This window comes from Peromyscus californicus, unplaced genomic scaffold (genome assembly GCF_007827085.1).
Source record: "Peromyscus californicus insignis strain IS unplaced genomic scaffold, ASM782708v3 Scaffold_12__1_contigs__length_115047231, whole genome shotgun sequence".
Classification (NCBI taxonomy): domain Eukaryota; kingdom Metazoa; phylum Chordata; class Mammalia; order Rodentia; family Cricetidae; genus Peromyscus; species Peromyscus californicus.
The window spans coordinates 21,780,312-21,791,221 of record NW_026294413.1 but is presented as its reverse complement, the minus strand read 5'-3'; positions in this window follow the sequence as shown (position 1 = coordinate 21,791,221).

The following is a 10,910-nucleotide window of genomic DNA, read 5'->3' as shown; positions in this document are numbered from 1 at the left end:
CCCGCGCGTCTCCGCCCCAGGGGGGCGGGGCGGGGGCGCGCGGCCTCGGGGAGGGGGCGGGGCCGGGGCGGGAGCGCGCGCCGGGGCGGCCTTCAGCCTCCCGGACCGTCCCCGGAGTTTTGTTTGGGGGCGGGACGTGGGCGGGCTGGAGCCAACCAAGTGACGCTGGCTTTTCTCAGGGTTAAAATCCGAAAGTGCCGGGAGGTGGAACCCAGGCGGAAAAGGAGGGAGCGTCAACAACATGGAGACCCACCCCTCCCGGACGTAAACATCAGCTGACTTGGCGACCCACCTCCGCGGGGAGGGCGCGGCCTGGGAGTGCCTACAGCATTAATCAGCGTGGCGAACGCCACGATTACGAACGCTACGATTAAATACTTGCCTTGCCATTATTTTCCCAAGTTATTTTTTAATGATTCATAGCTTTTTCAAAACCACGTTGACATGAAGCAGAACCTTGAAGTCTGAGAATGTTTTTCTAAAACACACACGGGAAGTGTAAAGAAGCAGACAGCTAATTACAAGAAAACCCCTGGTGGAGCGTTTTGTAAATCAAGGCGTCTTTTAAATGCTACCTGTTTGACTTGTTTAAAAGTTTGGACTTGGTGAGACTGGATTTTCTCAAAATGAGAAATGTTCACTGCTGCAAAATCTTAAAAGTTGGCTGTATACCGTGCCTTCGGCTCTGTGTTACTTTTCCAAAGCAAATAACTCTACCCCTCTCCTTCTGACCTCCTCTCTCTTACCCCTCCTGTCCTCCTCCTTTTTCTCCTTTTCTTTAATCGGGGGTCTCATTTTGTAGGTTTGGCATGAGTGCAGTGCCGATGGAGTCCAGAAGGCATTTTGGATTCCTTGGAGCTGGAGTTACAGGCAGGTGTGAGCCACTAGTCCTGGGTGCTGGGAACTGAACTCAGGCCAGCTGGAAGAACAATAAGCACTCTTTTTTTTTTTTTTTTTTTGGTTTTTCCTGACAGGGTTTCTCTGTGTAGTTTTGGTGCCTGTCCTGATCTCGCTCTGTAGACCAGGCTGGCCTCAAACTCACAGAGATCTGCCTGGCTCTGCCTCCTGAGTGCTGGGATTAAAGGCAAGCGCCACCACCGCCTGGCACAGTAAGCACTCTTAACTGCTAAGCTGTCTTTTCAGCCAAAAGCACATACTTCTATTGGAAAAAACAAACAACAACAAAATAAAATTGTAGTCACAAGAACAAGTTCTGTCACACACAGTGTAAGACCATAATCATGGCAGTGTCACTATACATAACGATGATATATTGTGCATTTAAACAAACTAGAAAGGAGTTTTAATCAGAAAAAAAATGTTTGAGGAGTTAGAGTGATTAACCTGATTTAGACATTAAACAACATAAACATGAAGTGATGGGTGCTGGTGGCCGTGTCAGAGGAGCAGCAGGTGGCAATTGAAGTTCAAGGTGTCAGCCCACCAGGAGGCAACTCCATGATGGGTGAATCTTGGAGAGACAAGGCCCTGAGACCACAGACCTCGGAAGGTCTTTGCTTCTGCTGTGCCTTTACATGTTTGCTGCTGCTGTCTTTCTCTGGTATCTGGAATGGTGGGAATGGGTGTGGGGAGATCCCCACTGCCTGTAATGTAGTGTGTTTATCTCACGGAAACATCCCGGTCTACTGGGCATTTTTACCTGTGGATTATTATGAAGATGATTCTTTCCTAAGCTGTACTGTCTAATTGATGATAATAATGTTAGTTTAAATAGTTTTGATGAATTAAAATAAATACAAGGAAGTGTCACACAGCTAGAACACATGAGTTTCTTTTGAGGAGCCATATAGACTGTGGCTTAGGTTAATGGTTAAGAAAATCAACTGAGTCCTAGTTAAATTCTTTTAACCTTAATGTTGGGAGATGTGTTCACAGGTTTTGGAATGCATCACAGCTGAAACAAAGCTTTGAAAATAACTTAAACTAAGATGTTTTTGTCAAATAGCTTCGAGGTGAAAAACCCAAGAAGATAATCTAAAGTTTTAGAAAGACACATAGTTGAATGTGGAACTCTTTAAAGCCAGGGAACAAGAACAAAGCAGCCCCATTATTACCATCTGACCCACTTTCTTGCTAGGATTGGTTGATTACCAAAGAGAATGATTAATTCCTTGTACCCATTTTTGGTACATCTCAATCTCCTGATATAAAAAACTATTAATGAGTGTGGATGCACTCTAAAGATTTACAGTAGAGCTGATTCTTTTTCATATATAAAAGTTTAGGTTTGTGATTCCTTATAAGATTACCTTTCAAGATAAGTAATAAAGTAGTTGGCCCTTTTTTTGTAACTGCAAAATGCAGCCTGCCAGTAAAAGACCTGACTGAGCAAGAATAGCTTGCTTGCCTACATGGTTAATTTATAACAAGTTGCTTGGGTATGAATGTATGTGGGTTCTTGGGATAATTTGTTTTTCACCTGTAATACGTAAAATGTTTAATGATGTAAGGGATATGAAAAACATGCTGTTTTTTACTTGTATTCATTCACTTGAAAAACAGAATGTAACCACATTGTAATTTTTATATTGCCTGAAAGATTTTGCTAAGGTATATAAGCTGTAAGAGAAAGAATAGAGATAGAATTAGAGAGAGTTAAAATGGGCTAGAAGGAAAACACCCAGAATGAGAGAGCTAAAATGAGTTAAAAGGAAAATACCAAGAATGAGAGAGTTAGAAGGAAAACATCAGGAACGAGAGAAGGAATAGAGAATGCAAAAGAAGAATAAGGAAAGGGTTTGAAGGAAAACTTCAAGAGAGTGTGTGTCTTTTTCCCTGACCCTCTCCATGGCTTCCCTTTGAGCCCTGTGCTGCTGGAGGCTGGTTCCCCAGGCAGCATTGGATGCGGCTGGAGAGGTGCTCAGCACTTGAGTGCTTGTTGCTGTTGCAGAGGACACAAGTTCCCAGCACCCACATGGTAGTTCACAACCATTCATAACTCCAGTCCCAGGAGATCTGATACCCGCATGAATGTGGTGCACAGACATACACGCAAGCAAACACTCATACACATAAAATTAAACAGTAAAAATTTTAAGTGAATATATTAACTGAAATATCACATCACACCATTAGTATGTATAATTTTATGTATTAGTTAATTTCTTTAAAAAAATAAAATGAGAAATGAGAAACTCAAACTACTGAGACGAGCATCAAGATCAGTGTTGTCCTTTAGGAATATGTGCAAGGTACATGTGCAACTTAAAAGTCTGTAGAGCCACATTACAAAGTTAAGGGGAGTTGGCAAGACGGCTCAGCTGGTAAAGGCACTTGCTGCTGAGCCTGTCAATCTGATTTTATCCCTGGAAACCAAGGTAGTGATAGAGAACTGACTCCCTCTGACCTCGGCTGGAGCGCACAAGGGACACACACACACACACACACACACACACACACACACACACACACACACACACAGGTGAAGGAGAACCGGAGAGATGGCTCATTGCTTGAGAAGACACAAGTTCAGTTCCCGTCACCCACAGTGATAATTCCAGCTCCAGGGGATTTGATGCATAGACCCACATAGATAAAATCAGTTTTATTTACTTTACTTAATCCATTACATCCAAGATGTTATTTCTATGTGTAGTCAATATAAAAAAAAAAGTCATTGAACTGTTTCCTGTTTTTCTCTGTATGACTCAGTTGGCTCATCTGTAAAGTGATACTATTTTATAGGTTTGGGGACGACCAAAGCATGACAAAGCATGTCATTTTTACCCACTGCAAAATTACCAGAGGCTTGGTGGCTTAAAACAGTAAACATTTATATTTGTGCAGTTATGGAAATAAGAAATACAAAAGGGGCAAAATCAAGGTGTCAGCAGGGCAATGGTCCTTTGGAATCTGCAGAGGCGAACCTGTTTACTTATTTTCCAGGTTGCCTTGTAGGTCACCTGCGTTTTTTTATGCCTGACTTGTTCCTCCATCTTTAAGGCCAACAGTGGGTCATCACCAAGTCCTGTGTGTGCACTGCCCTTTCCTCCCTCCCTCCCTTCCTCCTCATCCCCTCACACCTCACTTGTATTCTCTGACTGATCCAATTGCTTCTTTTTCCCCCAAGTGGGACCCTTCTGATTACATGGATCACACTGGTTAATCCAGTGTAACCTCATTCAAAATCTAGGTCCTTCCATTCTCAAATCATATATTCCAAGGATCAACACCTGGCAAAATTGGGGAGGGCATTATTCTCTCCCCACACTCAGGCTTTAGCACAAAGGTTAGCTACTATAAGCCATCAATAAATAATTTATTACATTAAACTACACTTGTAGTTCTTAGTTAACAGTGTTCTTTACACATCTGTATTGGAGTTCTGTGAAAGTCTCATTCCCACGCTTAGCACAGTGCGATGCACCAATTAAGTCACACAATCCATTTAAGCACTTACGAGTAAGTCAAGGTTACTAAGCAACTGGGAACACAGTCCTGCCCTCACCGGAGTGTGTTGTTAGGTGCTGACCTGGTTGGAGCAGGTGCTCAAATATTTATTAAAGGAACCAATGAAGCCAAATAGTTTACATACACTTCTGAGGAATACTAATGTCTTGGTTCTTGCTAAATGCTTTCTGACATGCTCTCTCTCACTTTTGCTTTTTAAAACTTACTGGTTGGGTTAGGACTCTACCTGAATTTGCTTATTTTGAGAAAATGTAGGACATGCTGTTACAGAAGCTGTTTAGCTGAGAAGCTGTTCCTGGCCTTAGAGACTCTGATTACATGGCTGCTTACTGGACACTGATCTTCCAACTTAGCTTTTATTTACGGTTTTATGTAATCTATTATTGTTTTGTTGTTGTTGTTGGTGGTGGTGGTGCAGGGTCAAACCTTATACTGTCCATGTGCCCGGGAACTGTGAACTGTGTACCTGTGGAGGTCAAAGGGCAACTTGCAGAGCTTGTTTCTCACCTCCTTCTATGTACGTCCTCAGATGGAGCAGGTTACCAGGCTCGGTGGCAGGTGTCCTTACTCACGGAGCTTTCCTGCCGGCTCTGTTTGTTTCTATCTTTGTATGATATGTGTGTGTTTTCATGTGTGTGATCGCAGTGTGTGCATACCATAGTGTACTTGTACAGGGCAGAGGAGAATCTGCACTTGCTGGTCCTTGCCTTCAACCTTGTTTGAGGCAGGTTCTCGGTGTAGATCACCAGTGTGCACGCCAGGCAAGGTGCCTGCATGTTTCCCAATATTCTCTTCTGCCTCCCAGATCAGCATAGGAACACAGAGACTGCAGATTCATGTTAACATGTCTGGCTTCTATGGAGCTTCTGGGAATCTGAATTCAGGCACCCACAGTTACGCAGCAGGCACGGTTCCTGCTGAGTCATCTCTCCAGCCTTTGACTTTTACTTCATAATTTCTCTTCATTGGAACTTCCTCTAGAAATGAGTTTCATTAGAGTTGTTTTTCTAAGGTACCTTCTATCACAATGTGCTTGTCTGGGTAAAGATGTCTAGGTCTAGCATGTTGCCAGGCTTTCCTGGAAGATATTGGTAGACATGACCCATGCTAGAAGCTGGAGGCTGTCACAAACCTGGATTCTACCCCAGAAAGAGATGAGCCACGGCCCTCCCACTAAACTCTTGGAAAACAAAATAGCCTTGTCCTCTTGCAACAGAGTCCATATTAGCAGTGTCCAGTTACTATCGTATCAGCGACACTGTAGCAGTAGCATCATATGGCAGAGCGGGCTCACAGTTTTATACTAAAAGACCAATTAGCAATTTGTGTTACAGACATCCCATTTAGGGCTGTGAGTTCCAAGGACTCTCTCTCCGAATAATGTCTGGTTGTGGATTTCTGCATCTGTTCCCATCTGCTGCCAAAGGAAGCTTCTCTGATAATGAAAGAACAATGCATTGATCTATGAATATAGCAGAATATCATTAGGAGTCATTTTATTGATATATTTATAGACCAGTATGTTTTGTTTTACCCTAGGTCTCTGGGATATCTTGTCTCTGGTTCTTGGTCACCCAAGCAGTGTCAGGCATGGTTCTATCCATGAAGTGGGCCTTCAAATCAGACATTGTTTGGCTACTCTCATAAATTTGGTTCCGCCATTATCCTAGCATATTTTGCAGGCAGGACAGATTGTAGGTCAAATGTTTTGTGTCTGAGTTGGTGTTTATGTTTTCTTGGTAGCCTGCAGAGCATCTTCCCACACTAAAGACACTAGAAGGTAAGAGTGAAGCCTCCATGTAGGCACCAGGTTGACTTCGATGTGATCAATCAATGAGAGCTGTAGGTATTATCCTCAGCTAAGGGGCCCAGCAGTCAGTTTGTTGGAGTGACTCACTGTCTTAGCAACAGTTTGGGTTGTTTGGGGATTTCCATGGGACCCCCTTGGCCAATAACACAATTGAATGCAACAGAATCCCAGTACTGGAAACCTCCTTTGGTAACAGGAGATGGCCAATTGTGCCTCTCTCTCCCCTATTATTAGGAGAATGAATTTGGATCACCTTCATACATTTTAGGACATTTCCACTACACTAGATTTCTAAATTATCCCTCAAATGCCCCTCAACTCCAGCTGTCTCTCCTCTCAGTCATTCCATTAATCCTACCTCCCTTCCCCCTCCCCACCTGATCTTCCCATTCCAATCCCCACTGGACCCCAATCTACCCACAAAATGAATTCTATTTCCCCTCCCAGGAGGATCTATGTTTCCCTCCCATCCCTTCTTCTATACCTAATTTCTCTAGGTCTATGGATTGTAGGTTGGTTATCATTTATTTAATGGTTAATATTCACTTACAAACACATTCCATATTTATCTTTTTGGGTCTGGGTTACGTCATTCAGGATGATATTTTTCTAGTTCCTTCCATTTGCCTACAATTTTCATGATGTCATTTTTTAACAGTTGAATAATAAAAATGTACCACATTTTCTTTATCCATTCATCTGTTGAGGGACATCTAGGTTGTTTCCAGTTTATGGCTATCATCAATAAAACAACAATGAACATGGTTGAGCAAATGTTCTTTTGATACAATCGAGCATCCTTCGGGTATATGCCCAAGAGTGGTATAGTTGGGTCTTGAGGTAGATCAATTCCCAATTTTATGAGGAATCACCATATTGGTTTACATAATGGCTGTACAAGTTTACACTCCCACCAGCAATGGAGGAGTGTCCTTGACAGCATAAGTTGTCACTTGTGTTATTGATTTTAGCCATTCTGACAGGTGTAAGGTGGAATCTTAAAGTTGCTTTGATTTGCATTTCCCTAATGGCTAAGGATGTATAACATTTTTTATTTAATTTTTTTAATTCATTTTACATACCAATGTAAATACAGATTTACAGATCCCCCTCTCATCCCTCCTGCAGTTCCTCCTACCCCTGCTTCCCCCACTACAACCCCTATCTCCTCCTCCAAAAGGGTAAGTCCTCCCATGGGGGGACAGCAAAGCCTGGTACATTCAGTTGAGGCGGGACCAAGCCCTTCCCCGCTGCATCAAGGGCTAGCAAGGTGTCTGACCATAGGTAATGGGATCCAGAAAGCCAGCTCATGCAATAGGGATAGATCCTGATCACACTGCCAGGGGCCCCTCAAACAGACTCAGCTATACAACTGTATGCAGAGGGTCTAGTCTGGTCCCATGCAGGTTCCACAGCTGTCAGTCTAAAAGTTTGTGAGTTCCTATGAGCTTGGTTTAGTTGTCTTTGTAGATTTCCCCATCATGAGCTTGACACCCCTTGCTCATATAATGCCTCTTCCCTCTCTTCGAATGGACTCCCAGAACTTGGCCTGGTGCTTGGTTGTGGATCTCTGCATCTGCTTCCATCAGTTATTGGATGAAGCCAGTAACTGATGGATGTTGAACATTTCTTTAAGTGTTTCTTAGCTATTTGAGTTTCTTCTATTGAAAATTCTGTTTAGATCAGTACCCCATTTTTAATTGGATTATTTGGTTTTTTGATATCTAGTTTCTTGAGTTCTTTATATATTTTGGTCCTTTATGGATGTGGATTTGTTAAAATTTCTTTTCCTATTCTGTAGGGTGCTATTTTGTCTTATTGATAGTATCCTTTGCCTTACAGAAGCTTTTCCATTTCATGAGGTCCCATTTATTAATTGTTGATCTTAATGCTGTCCCTATCAGGGTTCTGTTTGGAAAGCTGTCTCCTGTGCCAATGAGTTCAAGGCTGTTCCCTACTTTCTCTATCAGATTCAGTGTATCTGGTTTTATGTTGAGGTCTTTGATCCAGTTGGACTTGAGTTTTGTGCAGGGTGAAAGCAAGGATCTATTTGCATTCTTCTACATGCAGATATCCAGTTTGGCCAGCACCATTTGTTGATGATGCTGTTTTTTTTTTTTTCCGTATGCATTTCTGGCCTCTTTATCAAAAATCAGGTATCCATATGTGTGTGGATTTATGTCTGGGTCTTCAGTTTGATTCCATTGATCAACATGTCTGTTCTTATGTCAATATCATGTGGTTTTATTACTATTGTTCTGTAGTACAACTTGAAATCAGAAATGGTGAAACCTCCAGTGCTGTGGGATGGTCTGTATGTCAAATGTGTTGCTGATTGGTCAGTAAATAAATCACTGATTGGTCCGTGGCCAGGCAGGAAGTATAGGCGGGACAAGGAGGAGAATAGAGCTGGGAAGTGGAAGGCTGAGGGAGACACTGCCAGCCGCCATCAGGATAAGGAAGATGTAAAGTACCGGTAAGCCACAAGCCATGTGGCAAGGTATAGATTAATAGAAATGGATTAATTTAAGCTGTAAGAACAGTTAGCAAGAAGCCTGCCACGGCCATACAGTTTGAAACCAATGTAAGTGTCTGTGTTTACTTGATCAGGTTTGAGCGGCTTGGGACTGGCGGGTGAGAGAGATTTGTCCTGACTGTGGGCCAGGCAGGAAAACTCTAGCAACACTCCAGCAGTTCTTTTATTGTTCAAAATTGTTTTAGCTATCCTGGGTTTTTTGTTTTTCTATCTGAAGTTGAGAATTGTCCTTTCAAGGTATGTAAAGAATTGTGTTGGAATTTTGATGGGAATTCCATTGAATCTGTAGATTGCTTTTAGTATGATGGCCATTTTTACTATGTTAATCCTACCGATCCATGGATATCTTCTTCAATTTCTTTCTTCAAAGACTTGAAGTTTTTATCATACAAGTCTTTCACTTGCTTGGTTAGAGTTACCCCAAGATATTTTATATTATTCAAGGCTATTGTGAAAAGTGGTGTTTCCCTGACTTCTTTATCAGTCCATTTGTGATTTGTGTATAGGAGGGCTACTGATGTTTTTGAGTTAGTCTTGTATCCAGCTCCTGTGCTGGAAGTGTTTATCAGCCATGAGTTCCCTGCTATAATTTTTTTAGGGTCACTTATGTATACTACCATAAGTATACATAAGTATCATCTGCAAATAACAATACTTCTTTTCCAATTTGTATCTGCTTGATTTCCTATAGTTGTCTTATTGCTGCTGTGGGATGGTCTGTATGTCAAGTGTGTTGCTGATTGGTCAATAAATAAATCACTGATTGGCCAGTGGCCAGGCAGGAAGTATAGGCGGGACAAGGAGGAGAATAAAGCTGGGAAGTGGAAGGCTGAGTCAGAGAGACACTGCCAGCCGCCACGATGAGAAACAGCATGTGAAGATGCCGGTAAGCCACGAGCCACGTGGCAAGGTATAGATTTATAGAAATGGATTAATTTAAGCTGTAAGAACAGTTAGCAAGAAGCCTGCCACGGCCATACAGTTTGTAAGCAATATAAGTCTCTGTGTTTACTTGGTTGGGTCTGAGTGGCTGTGGGACTGGCGGGTGACAGAGATTTGTCCTGACTGTGGGCCAGGCAGGAAAACTCTAGTTACATATTGCTTTAAATAAGATTTTAAGTACTATATTAGATAGGTATGGAGAGAGTGGACAATCTTGTTTTGTTCCTGATTTTAGTGGAATTGCTTGGAGTTTCTTTCCATTTAATTTGATGTTGGCTAGAGGCTTGCTATAAACTGCCTTTTTTATGCTTATGTATGTCTATTTTATTCCTAATCTCTCTAGGGCTTTCATCATGAAGGGGTTTTGTGTTTTGTCAAAGGCTGTTAATGCATCAAATTAGATGATCATATGGTTTTTCTTTCAATTTGTCTATATTGTAGATTACATTTACTGATTTTTGTATATTGAACCATCCCTGCCTCTCTGGGATGAAGCCTACTTGGTCATGGTGGATGATCTATTTTATGTGTTCATGAATTCAGTTTGCAAGTATTTTATTGAGTATTTTTGCATCTATGTTCATAAGGGAAATTGGCCTGTAATTCTCTTTCTTTGTTGGGTCTTTATGTGTTTTTGGTATCAGGGTAACTGCAGCCTCATTAACTGAATTTGGCAATGTTCCTTCTGTTTCTATTTTGTGGAATAATTTGAGGAGCATTGGCATTAGTTCTTCTTTGAAAGTCTGGTAGAATTCTGCACTAAAACCATCTGGCCCTGGTTGTTTTTTTTTTTTTTTTGGAGACTTTTAATGACTCCTTCTATTTCACTAGGGGTTATAGGTCTCTTTAGGTTGTTTATCTGATCTTGATTTAACTGTTGTGGAATATTCCTTTATATTGTATGAAGATGTGTCACTGTGATTGGTTTAATAAAGAGTTGAGTGGCCATTTCCTAGGCAGGAAGAGTTTAAGTGGGGCTTCTGGGGACAGAGAGCTTTGGGAAGAAGAAAAGCAGAGTTGCCAGCCAGATGCAGAGGAAGCAGGATGGGCAGTACGGAGTAAAGGTAACTGAGCCATGTAAAATAATGAGGATTAAAATAAATGGGTTAATTTAAGTTCTAAGAGCTAGTGGGACAAGCCTAAGCTAAGGCTAAGGTTTCATAATTTATAGTAAGTCTCTGTGTCATTATT